We start from the raw sequence: 16,234 nt of genomic DNA, 5'->3' as shown, positions 1-16,234 counted from the left end.
GAAAAGTGACACTCGGGACATACAATCTGCTTCCAGGTACTCCCTGGAGCGCGACTATGAGGACTTGTGACTAGAACAGCCTGCCCAGAGCCGTAAAATGTGCTTATTCTGTGAGACCTGCACCAAAATTACCTTTCAGGAACAGAGAAATATTCTGTGAGGAAGCTATGTAAGGTGGCCTCTTGAGGAAGGGGGCGCAAGTATAAACTTCCAGTTAGTTCGTGTGAGTTTTCAAAGAAGCAAGCTATGCTCCTTATAGGAATGAGAATCTTGCCTTGTTGGAGAATAATGAGTACATAGATATTTGTGATTATTATTCAAGCTGCCAATCCTGGTAGCTATTCAGTAGATAAGTAATTAGTAACAGTTTTGTTGGACCATGAGTATCAGAGATTCATACCCTTTGAACAGAACCTTAATACAGCAGTAAAGGTTTATAGCTGTATAAAGCTGTCCAGCTGGAGTGGAGGCAACCCGCAACATTTTCCATGCAAAACCCACTCACATGATGCATTCCCCACCCCACCTCACTCCTGTCGGAGAGGCAGGGCAAAGGGAGCAGATGTTTGCACGGGAATTTTCCCAGGGCTTAATTCAAGAAGCTAAAACAGTGAGCACACCTGAGCAAATGAGGCCTGGCTCTGGCAGGCAGTCCTGGGCAGAAGCCCCACATTTTTCCGAGACTATGTTTTCCACACACAGAGAGCCATAGAGGGTAGAAAAGAAAGGCATTTTCAAGCTTGAAAGTTGGAATTCTATTCACTTGCTATACTGTTTAACTTTATCAGCTTTCATGAGGGGACAATGAAGAACTATAGTAATTTTTAGCTTGTTGAATTTTGTGGTTTATTTATTTACATCTCAGAGAAAGACTTCATCTAATGCTACCCTCCCACCCCAAATAAAAATGGCACTGGAAACTATAATGTTGAAATAGCCACTGACCTTAAAAGCCACTGTCTCAGGCATTGCCAATAACAAAATTTGGACTTGGATATTTAAACAAATTGTATTTAATAAAGGCCATATTTGCCTGAATAGAAAAACTGAGATGTAGTACTACCTGAAGTGAAAAATGTTGAAAGTTTCAGTAGATTATTCCAATGTAAAATAAAATCAGCTTCTTAAAATATTTGAACAGAAGTACAAGTCTTCATTTGAGAATTTAAATTTCATATAAATCAATAGTGTCCTAATGAATGCACAACTTTGCAGACACCAGTTAGTTCAGGATCTTGTATATAGTCGCTACTCAATAAATATTACTTGACCTAAAGGACAAGACAGCAATCTGTGAGATCAAAAAATAATAATAATAAAGTTTCTACACAGCAAGCATTTTCTATAATAGCCATATCTCAAACTAATAGGCAGGAAGTATATTTAAAAAAATGTTTTTGCTTTAGGTCTAAAAGATTTTCCTTTCCAACTATAAAACAGCTGAAATCATGTATCCTCAGCCCAACATAATTTCACGCCTAATTTATGGAAATAGAATACCAAAGGCCTCTGAAAGGGAGAGGGCAGGCAGGAGGGAAAGGATAGTGTGACATTAACACAGGGACCTGCTCCGCTGTTGTCTGGCAGGAGGGAGGCCTGGGCGAGTCTGCCCTACAGGGCGGCACAGTGAGATTCCAGCAAAAACATGTGTTATGCAAGGAGGAGGGGGTGCTCTGCTGAATGAACTTACTGTTACCTTTTTCCCCCTCGAACATAAGTCTTCTTTTTCCTGATACTGTCTGAATTTGAAACATCTAATTTAATCCATTGGAGGGCCAGTCTTCCTTTTATTTCCTGTCTGTACTGAAGCAGTCGCCTGTTTCAATTACGACTTTCTCCAGCTCCTACATTTCTTGTGCTCCAGCTGGCTCAAAGTGCACTTCCTTGGAAGGTAAAATGCACTAACTGTGCTGATCGGAGACTGATAGCTGGAGAGCCACAATATTTAATAGCTGCGCTGATAAGGAGGTTTAAAAAAATCCATTTTTGAGCCTAAACAAAAGGATATTATGTAGCTGCATGTTCAATTAAGATCTAGTTAAATTCTTTTTTCCCATTATGTGGAACCTCATGCAGGCAGCCGACATAACTCATAGTGTTATGGCAAATTTCATCGGCACTGTACATTTGAGAAATGTTTCCCTCCTGCTTTTCAGTTAGTTACTGCTGATTTGGGACCAGCTTGGTGCAATTATTTCAAAGAACAGAAATGTGGGATTGATACGGCATTCTTGCAAAACCTTGGCTGGCTAAAAATAAGACTGTTTTGTAGTCGAGAAGGCAAAAAACTTCTCTGGGCTGTAAACACCAGTCAATGTATTTCTTTTCTGCTTTATGAAAACCACAATTTTTTTTTTCTTTTTTCCGTCTCTCCTTACTCATAGTGTAGTTTAATTACAGTTTAATCTCTTTCAGCGAGCAGCCCTTGAGACCTTATTGTTCAACCACAGTATTATCAAGGCTACAGCTACAATTTATGGCAAAAGGTAGAGGCTCCCTTTAGAAAAACCAAAATGCTCCCTCCCCGCCCCCAAATAAATAAATAAATAAATATAATAGTTACTTTATTACAAACTCACATTACAAATTTTTATTAGGCTCTAGAGATGCCAGGCCAATAATTAAAGAAATACCTGAGAGGTGTTGATCAACACTCACCCTGCTTAACTCTGCTGGGTCAATAAATCTGCAGGAAAACTTTTAAGTTAACAAGATTGTTTGGGCCTCTAGTTGCTGAAAGTATTTGGTTACACTGAGGGGAAATGAGGTGGGAGAGAGTGGAGGAGAGGTTCAGAAATAAAAAACGGACTCTCTACTTGCTTGAGGTACAGGAAATATACAGTAAAGAGTTTGCTGCAATTGAAGGGGTGAATAAGGTCAGTAAATTATTTTTGCTGCTTTAAGCTCACAGGTATAGTTTAGTGTCTCTGAGTTTTAATATATATTTTGAAAGAAGTGCCAAAATCCCAGGGGTTTCAATAAAAGAGAAGGTAAAACTTGGCTGTTCACCACAAGAAAAGAGATTTAAGCATAAGGTGACTACTCAAATTCGAGATGAAACTTTAACCATTAAACAACAACCATTTGTTGTTGTTTTTGTTTTTAATAAGATGCGCTGTTTCCTTTTTGTCTTCATTCTTTAAATGCTTTATGGTCTATTTGATTTGCAAATTCATTTGCTCTAAAGAAGTAAGAACAATAAAAGCTCTCTGTGCAGTTTGCCAGTGCTCTCTGCTACGTGGCGAGTTCCCCTTGTGCACACTAGCTTGGTTCTAAAGAAACCGTGGAGGCCATGCATTGCCCGTCAGTCTGAACTCACAGCTGGCCAGTGGGCGGGCGCCCATGTGGCCCACCCAGGCCCACCCCAGCCATCCCTGAGGCTCATCTCCACCACTGGTAACTGCGGCGTCTGCCACCTCCATTTCTCCTCGCTGCTTTTTCCTTCATCACTGCTGGGATTTTAGGTAAAACTGTTGGCTTTATTGCTATTTGGCCAGTGAATCAGAACTGCAGTGCATGCTGGGCCTCTCAGCGGATTACACTACCAAAGAACACTCACATCTCTTATGTGTCATGAATTGTATATGCTTTCATTTAAAACTATAGAACTTCATTATATATTAACTTTATGGAAAGAAAGAAGCCAGCAAACAGAAAATTCTGAAAATTTATTAAAAACTCACTTTGAATCCCTATCAACAGTTTTTTTTTTTTTTTAACATGGCAGAAATGTGTTTATTCTACTTTGTGATTTTCTAAAATTCTTTAACATCATATGCTCATTTTCAATGGCAGCTGAACCATATTACCCTTAATATTTTTTAGGCTAACGTCATCTCTGCCAAACTTTAAGGCGCAGAACACTAGGCTCTCAATAGAATGTATTTCCAAGTGCTTCAAAAGAATTAATGCCTTTGTTCGAGGAAAGACCTTGGTCTCTAAGTATCCTGTAGCCAACCTTCTAAAGAAGTTGAGTGTCTATTTCAAAAAGAAATTAAGACAGGTATCTTACCAACTATAATACAGTCGGAACTTTCCTACCTGCTTCATTTCATTTTTGGAGCTGATAGGTCTCTCTTCAGTAACACAGAACTCATATCTCTGTCTTTATATTGTTAGATTTCCATAAGGTAAATTATTAGTTTAGTTCTTTGAGATGATTCAATGCTAAGTTGTAGGATTTTATTAAATATTAATATAAGAAGGGGTCTGACATTTATGCTTTATTTTTCCTGGTAGTTATATATGCACTAAAGTATTACCAGATATACTGCTTCTTTTCTGACTAGGAGGAACATATCTTACTAAAAATGTATTTCGATGTATTGACAGTCCCCCACATACATGCCACTGTACAGAGTTATATGGTATTCTCCTGTACTGCTCTAACATGCTTACCATAAGCATTCCAAGAGCACAGGGCAGAAGTTCTCAAAGGATGGTCCAGGCACCTCTGGAGGTCTCTAAGACCCTTTCGTTTGGTCTTCAAGGACAAAACTATTTTTATGATAATACTAGAACCATATTTCTTTGGCATCCACATTCTTTCACCAGTATACAGGAGATACTGAAGCAGTTAAGAGAACTCAACTGTCTTCTGTTAATGCAGACATTAATGAAATTTTTTAAGATTGTGAAACAATGCCACTTTACTAATATTTTTGTCTGGGAAAATATAGTTATTTTTCATAAAAATATTTATCACGAAAATGAATGAATAAATATCCTTTAAATATTGCAGTTTTATCTGCTACTATGGTTGATAGCTATAACCTACATAAGCAAAAGTGCTTGTGGACCCTCGGTATTTTTAAGACTGTCAAGAGGAGTTCTGAGACAAAAACAGTTTGAGAAACTCCGGTATAAGGTATTTAGGTTGTTTCCAATTTTGTGCTACTTCATTATGAAATTTCAATTTATATGAAAATGTAGATACATGTAATTGTGGTAGGTATATAAAAATATATGTGGGTTCTAGGCTTGATGGTATGAGACAGTAGTCCCAGCTACTCAGGAGGCCGAGGCAGGAAGATCTTGTGAGCCAAGGAGTTTGAGTCCAGCCTGGGCAACATAGTGAGACCCTGTCTCTAAAAAAGGAAACAAAGGAAAGAAAAAAAAGCTTTAAAAAGGTATCCAGGTAGTCAACTTTTCTCTCCAAGTCCAATTTAGTCCCTCATACACTGGAGGAAGGAGTTAGTCATTCAAAAATTAAGTTTAGGGGCTTGAAAGAGAGTTATTCTCACTTAAAAAATAGGCACTAGTATTTGCTTATCATAGGCTACTAAAAGTACTGAATACTACTTAAAGGTTCTTATAAATTGAAAACTCAGTTTTGGATTAGAGAGGCAGATTCCTTTAGATTAGGGTTTATGCTGTCAATGTAATTCAAATCAAAGAAAGACTGAATTTTGGGATGGGTTCTCTATCAATTGTCAAAAGAGACCTTGAGCACATGGGAAGACACATACACGCACATGCAGAGCACATGGGAAGACACATACACGCACATGCAGAGCACATGGGAAGACACATACACGCACATCCAGAGCACATGGGAAGACACATACACGCACATGCAGAGCACATGGGAAGACATACACGCACATGCAGAGCACATGGGAAGACACACGCACATGCAGAGCACATGGGAAGACACATACACACACATGCAGAGCACATGGGAAGACATACACGCACATGCAGAGCACATGGGAAGACACACGCACATGCAGAGCACATGGGAAGACACATACACGCACATGCAGAGCACATGGGAAGACACATACACGCACATCCAGAGCACATGGGAAGACACATACACGCACATGCAGAGCACATGGGAAGACATACACGCACATGCAGAGCACATGGGAAGACACACGCACATGCAGAGCACATGGGAAGACACACGCACATGCAGAGCACATGGGAAGACACATACACGCACATGCAGAGCACATGGGAAGACACATACACGCACATGCAGAGCACATGGGAAGACACATGCACGCACATGCAGAGCACATGGGAAGACACATATACGCACATGCAGAGCACATGGGAAGACACACGCACATGCATACACACAGATCCTTAATGAAACCCCCGTCTGTAGGCTCTTTTGTAACTGAACAAATCGGGGCTTAAACATTGTTTCCACTCTGTCCATTTTATTATTTGACACCAAAACCTTCTGTTACTACAGCTATTAACAGTTGGCAGTCACATATAATGGATTTGAATTTGTCTAGGTTAGAATTTAGGATTCTTACATATCAAAACGAGAAAGAGGCTCTGTTGATATTTTCACATATTGATACCTATCATTGAATCGCAGGGTTTTATTTAAGCAATGGTTATCTTTCAAAAATAGAACCATAAATCTCTCTCAACTTCAGGAACCAGTTAAGGGTTCTTCCTTCAAGTTGACAGCCACTGCTGAGTCTGTATATGCATGTCATCAGATTTAGGATAAAGAAATCTCATAATTTAACCACTGCAGCCTTGTGAATTACTGATATATTCTGTCTTCATGCTATAAATATAATATGCATATTTGTCTTAATTTAGACCAGAAAAATCTCAATATGGGGAGAGGAGTGGAAGTAGTTTTTATGCTTTGAAAAAGCATTTTCAGAATTACAATTTTTTTTTGAGACAGGGTCTTGCTCTGTTGCCTAGGCTGGAGTGCAGTGTGGCAATCAAGGCTCACCGCAGCCTGAATTTCCTGAACTCAAGTGATCCTCCTGTCTTAGCCCCCTGAGAAGCAGGACTACAAGTGTGTACCACCATGCCTGGCAAATTTTTAAATTTTTTGTAAAGATGAGGTCTTACTATGTTGTCCAGGCTGGTCTTGGACTTCTGGACTCAAGCGATTCTCCCACCTTGGCCTCCCAAAGTGTTGGGATTACACTGCACTCAGCCTAATTGTTTTGTTTTAGTCACAATATTTAGTTTAAAAATTCAAGGAACATATTAGAGGCAGTGAGATTTACCAATAGGGACCATGCTTAAGTTGACAGATCTTTACTCTCATACAATCCTGTCCCTGCTTCAATCTTAAGGGGAGACCCATGGACTGTGAACCCCACGAGGGCAGAAACTGTGTCTATTTTTCACTCTTATTTCGACAATACCTATACCATAAACTCATCATAATTCATTAGGACAGTTTTTATAAATGTATCTATTATTCTAATTTTTAACTGAATGACACCACCAAAGCAATTCAATGGGGCAAAAGGAGGTTTTTCAGTAAGATTCTAGAGCAACTGGATGTCCATGTGGAAAGTAATGAATCTCCATCCGTACCTCCATCATACGCAAAATTAGTTAGAGGCGGGTCATAGAGGTAAATGTGAAGCCACTACTATGGAGCTTCTCAAAGAAACACAGAATATCTTCATAACCATAAGGATTAAGGCAAACATGTCTTAAAGGCACAAAGCTCACTAAATACGAAAAAAATTATAAACTGGACTTGATGACAGATAAAAACTGCTCATCAAAAGAGACCATTAAGGAAGTGAAAAGGAAAGTCACAGATTTGTAGACAATATTTACAATGAACATAATTAGCAGAGGACTTCATTTCTAGACTATATAAAGAACTAGAAATTCATAAGGAAAAGCCATTTCCCACCGTATTATATAATCTGCAGTATACTCTTCTGCCTCCCTGATTAAACTGATAACTTCTTGTCATGTATTTGATCAACTGTATGTTCACAGTTCCTAACATGAGTCAAGTACCAGGAACAAGGAACATACTTGAATGAATCAACAAGTTGCTGCCCTGCTAGTTGGTTTGATTCTACTTCTCAGGGCAAATGGCGATCGTTAGTTGGAAAACTGGGGGCTCTTAGCTTTTCCTTATGAAGAGGCTTGGCTAAGTTACAGGGCAGTCCTGAAGGTCACATAACTAGTGTCATTTCCTTCCCATCTTATTTTTATTATTGCCGCTTCTACCACACATACTGAAGTCTCGCTTGCCCACCTCTTGCTAAATAGAGACACGAGGCAATGGCTATGGTGAGGTTAAATGAATGACTTACAGAACAGATAGCTAGGTGAACATCCAGAACTTACTTTCAAAAGAAAGGGAATTTTCTTATTGATCAGTATTTAGAGCTTGAATTTAGATCCAATTTCTTGACAGTGTTTCATACAGTTTAGTACAGAACTGAATGTCTCTAATCCTAGGTGCCAGGTATATACATACAACAGTTACATCAAAGGAGATAAATTTCTAGCTTTAAAATATTAAAAAATTAATATTGCCTCATGTTGCCACTTAGAAAAAGATCACCTTATCTTGAGAATTTCAAGATTTTCCTTTCCTCCAAATATATTAAAAGACAATAGCTAGAATTCCATTAATTACTAAACTGAAGCCAACATTACAAAATACTACTGATATAAATGAGTAATTAAAAAAAATTCCTAAGCTTGCTCACTCAAACTTCTTTGCACGAGTGCATACTCTCTCTCTCTCTTTCTCTCTCTCTCTCTCTCTGTGTATATATCTATACACATCCATTATTTACCTACCTCTGTGTCTATATTTAATGGAATTTAACAAAATTAGTATTTAAGGAAATTTTAGGTCCTTGTCTTTTTCTTTCTCAAAGACGATTTTATATCAATACTTTCCATGAACACATCTGGTGTTTCTTTATAGCCTGGATTTACTAAATGTCATATCTAATGAAAGAGGGATTTATGTTTTTTCAACATAAATTCATTTTATTTTATCCAGGCTCCTCCCTCACTACTCAAAGTTGATGACTTCTTAAACCAAAATGGTTGGTCAGAATCCAATCAAGAATATAAAGGCAACTGAATAAATAAAACCATGAAGTAAGTGTAAAATACTAGTGTCCAGACATCTGAGATGTATGTGGCTACTATGAAACTTCCACAGCTGTACCGGCCTGGAGCTCACATGGTTCCCCAGGTTTAACAGAACCCATTACCATTAAGAGTTTTATTTGCTTAATAAATTACATTCTAAAGCACAATAGCCTAGGCTCACAGCTGTAAAATTGCCAAATATTGTCAATGACCACTCTCTGGTCATAAATAACAAAATAATCTGTGACTCATTGGATTTTTGATTCCCAAGGCAATTCTTTCTTGCCATTACTCAAAAATGTGAAAAAGTGCCTCTATGTGGCATTTTATGGAGGATATAAATTACTCAAAGGAGATGACATAGGACAGATTTGTAGGCCGAGTAACAGGAACCAGCCAACCAACTGTGTAAATTAAAGAACTAGTGACAAAGAAGAGGGCTAGTGAAAGAATTCTGAAATCCTAAGAACAGATCAGGATTAAGATCCTGAAAAGAGAATCTTGGTATAAAAGAAAAGAGAATCTTTTCTCTTTTCATGAGAATGGAAGGAGAGTGATGCAACAACCACTCATGGAATATTTATGTTAACTGGAGGGCAATGTATTACAATAACTGAACTATCACCTGGTGATAGTTCAAAACTCAGGTTCACTTTGTAATATATTTTATATTTATAGTCTTATTTGCATATACCAAAGGGTAGACACTGGTATCAGGTATCACAGAGCTAAACCTTGGAGGGTGATTTTTAATAACCAATATTAATTCTTAAATGTGGTTAACAGTTCCTTCGGTTACGCAGCTCAACTACACTGAGCAGTTGCTGTGTGCTAGCCCCTGAGCTGGGGCGGGGTATTGAAATGAATAAGGCACAGCCCTGCCCTCCCCTGGAGGAGCTCACATTCCAGAGGAGAGGGAGCTGGCTGCCTCTGTCACTGTGTGCTGTCACAGAGCGGCCCCAGGTGTGGGACGGTGCACACCAGAGGAATGGAACTCAGCTGGAGAGGTGGGCAGGACAAGTGGGAGGAATAGGCAGGGGGCAGAGGAGAAGTTTATTTTTATTTTTAGTTATTTATTTTTTGAGATGGAGTCTTACTCTGTCGCCCAGGCTGGAGTGCACTGACTCACTGCAACCTCCGTCTCCTGGGTTCAAATGATTCTCCTGCCTCGGCCTCCTGAGTAGATGGGACTACAGGCTGTGCCACCACGCCTGGTTAATTTTTGTATTTTTAGTAGAGACAGGGTTTCATGGTGTTGGCCAGGATGGTCTTGAACTCTTGACCTCCGGTGATCCACCTGCCTCGGCCTCCCAGAGTGCTAGGGTTACAGGTGTGCGCCACCACACCCGGCTGAAAGGACCAGTTTTAGGGCAGGTGGAACAGGGTACGTGAAAGAGGCGTGAAGAGGCTGATCTGCCAGGGAACAGACAGGCAGGAGGGGAGGAGGGAAGGCTGGCAGGGGTCAAAATCACCAAGGGCTTCCTGAGCCAAAGGAGATGAGTGGACATAACCTTGCAGACAAGCAGGCCAAGGGTGAGATCAGATTGGCATTTAGAAAAGAACACCATTTAATGATCAAAGTTAGGCATTTTTGGCTTTTAAATAGAACAATAACGGAAACCAAAAACATATCTTTGTGGCATTTTCTGTGGAAACAGAAGATATCTCACAATGATACTTAGGCATGAGCGTGTCTTTTCTCCTGGTTTTTTTTTTCCTTCTCCCAGTATTGCTGTAAAATGATTTGTAAGTGTTTTAGAAAGATTCTGACAACATGAAACAGAATCTTGATGATAGCTGGTCCTGTGTTGAGAGGATAGACTTTCAAAGTCTTCTTTTGGTTTCCCGATTACTTAACTGACCGCCAAGACAACGCTGTGCTAAGTAAACTCTCATATCTTTCTGAAGCTGAAATAAAATAGTTATTTAAGATGTTTTACCTTTGTCAAAAAGAAATATGTCTTTTTCCATAAAAGTCATCCAAGAACATACTCTTGCGATCTTTTCTAATATTCAGTACGATACCACGAAGTTTGAACTGCCACGAACAGACATTTGGACAAACAAGTCATGGAAGCATTATCAGCTGAGTTTTATTCATGTCTAGTTATAATTCTCTGGTATTTTGCACAGAGTAGGTGAGTAAAAACACCTTCAATAAATGAATAAATGAGTACTGCTTTTAACTGGAGTAGATTATATCATTTTAATGTATCTTTAATACACAAAATTTTATTTGTACAATAATTAAAATATTTAGACTATTCAAACTGTTTTTTTTTTTTTCAACCGAAGCCCTTCACAATGCTTTCTGGAGACTTACAGGAAAGAGGTGTCTTGCTTCCTGTTACAACAAGCATTTGAAACATCTACAGGCACAACCTTTGTACCTCACTGAAAGATGCAAATACTGCTAATCCTCTACTGTCACTGCACGCAGTAGGCACTCCACGTTTAATGACAGTGACATACTGGTTTTCTATTCCTATTTTACTATTTGCAATTCTTTGAGTAACTTTGATGGTCTATTACAGTACGGACTATGTCCACAGAATTCTCTTTGGCTATCTAACACAAATCCACTGGAAATTAAATACCTAATTTTAAAAAGCTCTGTTTTCATATTAGAATCAAAAGTTCTGATATTCATTTAACCAATGTTCATTGTACATCTACTATGTTCCAGGTACACTGCTAGAAATATAAAAATGATACCTTTCTACTGTCCAAGGAATCATAGTCAAGCAGGGGAAGAGATTTACAATTAAGATCTAATAAATGCTAAAATACAGATCTGCACATAATGCTATAGAAGTACTGCAGAGAGAGGAATTAGTTTTGAATGGTATAAAAGGTAGGGTGGTACAAAACTCACAGAGGCAAAATTTTAGTGGAGGACCTTGTAGAATGAGGAAGAGCTCACAAGCCAGGGAGAGGCTGTGTAGTCCAGGCAGAATAAACAGGACAGCAAAGTACACTGGACTCAGAGCACAGAGCAAGTTAAAGAAATGCCCAGGACTCTGGTGACTGATGTGAAGAGAGTGTGAGAAGGGGGATTTCAGTCCATAAACTAGGACCAGAGGATTACCTACTGGGGCCTCCAGAGTTTCACTAACAGTAAATTCAGAAAAGTAGAACAAACCAGAGGTTCCCAGTGTTGGCAGCTGTACAATCTTCTAGGAAATTGAGGAGGAGGATCTGAGGGGAAGAAAAGAAGAAAGGGCAGAGGAAAGAAAGGGAAAGGGGAGAGGGAGAGGAGGAAGTGGAAGAGAAGGGGGAGCAAAGGGGGACAGAGAAGAGAAGTCACAAAAGGAAGACAGCAGGTCAGAGGCACCAGAACAGGAGGAGGACAATCAGATTCCAGTTACCAAACCCCCCACCGACTGAATTAGCATCTGCAAACCAGGGGCTGAGGAAGCTGCAGTTATTACACAGCCAGGTTTGAGATTTGTTAGTGTCATTTCTCAGTCTCATTGAAGGGGAGGTAGATGGTTTTTTCATTTGTTTTTGAAAAGAACACAAAAGACTCAGTTGGATGTAGAGTTCCTAGGCTTCAGTAAAAAGAATGTACACTGGGAACAGAAATTTATTTTTGTTAGTGTTTATTGCTTTATCTTTTTGATTATTCTATAGGTGCTTCTAAATAAGTTATTAAGCCAAGCGTGGTGGCTCATGCCTGTAATCCCAGAACTTCGGGAGACCAAGGCGGGAGGACTGCTTGAGGCGGTCAAGACCAGCTGGACTAACACAGCAAAACCCCATCTCTACCAAAAAAAATAGTTTTCAATTAGCTGGGTCCGGTGGTATATGAGCATAGTCCCAGCTACTCAGGTGGCTGAGGTGGGAAGATGACTTGAGCCTAGGAGTTCAAGGTTACAGTAAACTGTGAATGCGCCACTGCACTCAAGCCTGTATGACAGAGCAATACTCTTTTTCCAAAACAAAAGAAAACAAACCTTAATTTAAAAAATCGAAATAAAATTAGATATTAAGAATCAGTATGTTTTCAAGAATCTTGGGAAAGAATAAGAATTATTTTTTTCTAAGCTAATCACTTTAAAGGGTTCATTAGATGAAGGTTCAGAAGAGAAACCCAGAGCTCAATGCCTAAGAAAGGTTATTTCAGAAACTGCTACTCCTGAGCCATTCCTATCTTCATCTGACTTGAGAAAAAGAAATAACTTTTTGGGGCTTCTTTTATCATTTGAAAACTTTACATGAGTCCCAGGAGACAGAAAGAATCATAAAATCCCTAAAGCGGTGCCTTGAGAATCATTAGTTCTAGATAGCTAATAATGGATGGCTGAGAAAACAGAGAGAGCTCCAGAGTTTAAATAAGAGCATCTTTGCAAAGATTACAGCATCCCCATGCGACACTTAAGGTCTTCAAGTAAGAGAGTAGCAGTGATTCACTGACTTTTCCTCTGGTAATAAAGCCTTTACTGATTTGTGCGCGTGTATGCTTTTTTTAAAAAAAATTCCTTTTAGATTTTTCTTAGTATGAGTCAACTAAATACAGAATTATCCAACTTATTGTCTTATAATTGGAAACTGAAATATTAGGGGGGGAAATCAGAGAATAGATTCCATGCATTGCTTAACATACACAGCAATATTCAGGCTCATATAAAGACAGAGAGAGCCTGAATTGCAAAATCCCATTGCTTCATGTGAGTCAATTTTGAAAACTGACATTATGAGAGCTGTGCTGTTCAGTGTTCTAAGGCAGCCTGGAGCCTATTTGCGATTTGTGTTTCCACTTTCATTTCAGCAGATTCTGACATGTTGATAAGAAAAACTAAGACCGACCACATCATTTTAAACCAAATCAGAATGTCAGTTCTAGCATTAGAGTCTGATTCAATGCAATGTGGCTACAAGAAGGTTTTTAGCTAGCAAACTGGGAGGCTTTCATTCGCCTTAGTTGTAGGAGCACCTGTACCAGAGACAGGCACTTTCTCCACTAGAGGAAGAAGCATCCCACACTCAAAGGACCACGGCTAGAACAGCTTTTTGTTTTCCTTCTTTTCTAAAAGAGGTGTGCATCTTGGGACTATAAAGACTATTGAAACATTCTGATAAGTCTTACAATGTTTTCAACACTATGACCCAAGATAAGGGCACCCAGAAAAGAAAAATGCAGCTGCCTTTGGAACCCTCAGGACCACCCACGCTGAATGTTCTAAGTTTGGGGCTGTGCCATGAGGCAAGAGAGCACGTTAAGCACGTGTGAGATATTATGAAAACCTGAGCAACTTCATGTCCATAGTTTTAAGGAACTCTGAAGTAAAAGATAAACATATTTAATCTGAAGGTATTTTATGTTTTTATGAAGAAATATCACATGGATGTAATACATATATTTGACTGATAACTTAAAAATCATATTCATATTTAATTATACTAAATTTTTAGATGCCATGTGTATGTAAAGATATATATTCAAAATTCACTTACATGAAGCAATCTTGTTTTATAATTCAGTCTCTAAACCTCTTTATATGAAATCAATTAAACAACCTGGCATTTATTTCATGATTCTGTAACATTTCCTGACATTTCAGTTTCCAATTAAAAATGATAGTAGGAACAGTTCTGTATTTAATTGACTTGTACTAAGGAAAGAAAGGTGTCTATTTCAAATCAAATGTGGAAAACAAAATAGGTCACATTTGTGGACAACAAGCATGCAATAAAATATCAGAAATTCTAAGACAAAACACATAATCATGTTATAAAACACCCCTCTTTAAGATGAAATAAAATCTGCTGTGGGTTAATCTCCCACGTACACAGTACCTCTTTTTCACATAGAAAGCTGGGACTTCTCTCTGTGCTCAAATACTTCAGATCATTTAAGATTTTTTCACCCAATGCATGTATTGTCTGCAATAAAAAAGTAATTCACCTACTGAAAAAAAATTCAGCAATTCACCTTAGGTTTGAGGCAGGCTTAGAGTCTCAATTAGCCATATAAGTAAAAATTTTACCCCAAGTTATTATATACAAATGTATATAAAAAGTGATATTTTCACAAAGTATTATACAACTTCTTTACTTCTGGAGAAAAAAAGTTACAGCAGAAAATTTCAGTGCCTTCATTTTTACTGTTAAGTTAGAAATGAAGGCTACTTGTGGTCCCAACCTTATTGATCCATGAATAGATCCCTAGACCTGGGCAACAGCCTTATATGGAATTAAAAGGGGGGCTTCCACTTGGTGAATAAAGCCATGGAATACTCCATTTATTTGAAAACCAAATGAAAAACAGTCTAAATTTTTGTTTTTCTCCTTTGTAATGGGCCATGTGCTTTTTTCAAATATCTTTTATTAAAAATCATCTATAAGGTTGTTCAAGTGAGATTTTAAACATCAGCCCACTTCCATTCACGAGGCAAAAGATGAGACTTCCAATTCTTTTCTTTCTTTTTGCTTTTGTTAATGAAAACGAACACAAGAAGAAGGCAAGACACATTCTACAGATAGCTTCCTGTCACTAGTTCAGCTGTTTTTGATGACCCTCTGCCTGTTTTACACCTTATCCTGATGTCAATTCTTGTTTTCACTCTTCCAGATTTCTTTCACATGAAAACAGCTGACAGAATGTTGCAAAATAAAGAGGAAAAGGAAGAACTTCAGCTGGAAATAGAAAGTTTTCATCCATGACACTGAATACATTTCCCCACCTCTGACACACTATGGTTGCTAACAATCCCGGCTGTCTGCAAGGGGAAGTAAATGAGCAAGCAGGCTCACTGCCCCACCAGTGAGGGTACTGAGCCAAAGTGGGGCCTTGCCCTTCTGCCTTGATCTGACCCTGAAGGTGGTGGGATGGGGTAGGGGGTGGAGGGTGGGAGGAGAAGTGACCATTCATTCACCTATCTATTCACTCGGTATTTATGAGAGCCTACTATGTGCTTGGCAACATCCCGGGTGGTATTTATGGAAGATCTGCTATGTGCTAGCAGTTTTATTTATCTCCATTCGTCTTGGTACCACCTTAGAGAAATAATATTTTTATGACTGACAGATAAGGAAATGGGTTCAGAGAGCTTATTTAGGTATCTTACATCACATCAGATAAGGACTGATTTATGACTGGACCCCAATTTTGTCTCATTCCAAAGCTCAGGTGTTCACAGATGACTATATCATGGGGACCCAACAGAATACCACCATGAATTAGGCTTATTCATACACAGTAACAGCACTCTCTTCTAAAATACGGGTATTACCAAAAGACACAGAAGATGGAAGACCGTACTGACAATTCTCAGCATACCGTCATCGATTTTGCTTTATTTGTTTTCATAACTAATATAAAAGTAATATGTTCTCATTGTCATCAATGGAAGAACAGAGCGCAGAGAATTAACAGTTC

At 38.7% G+C, this 16,234-nt stretch overlaps 1 protein-coding gene across 1 annotated transcript in view; it reads right to left on the bottom strand.

Moving 5' to 3' along the window:
* Window positions 1-16,234, bottom strand: part of GMDS (GDP-mannose 4,6-dehydratase) — a 641,167-nt gene that overhangs the window by 192,074 nt on the left and 432,859 nt on the right. The window lies entirely within an intron of this gene.

Source organism: Rhinopithecus roxellana, chromosome 4 (assembly GCF_007565055.1).
Source record: "Rhinopithecus roxellana isolate Shanxi Qingling chromosome 4, ASM756505v1, whole genome shotgun sequence".
Taxonomy (NCBI): Eukaryota; Metazoa; Chordata; class Mammalia; order Primates; family Cercopithecidae; genus Rhinopithecus; species Rhinopithecus roxellana.
Note: the sequence above shows the minus strand (reverse complement) of the source record. Positions and strands in the feature narration are given on the sequence as shown.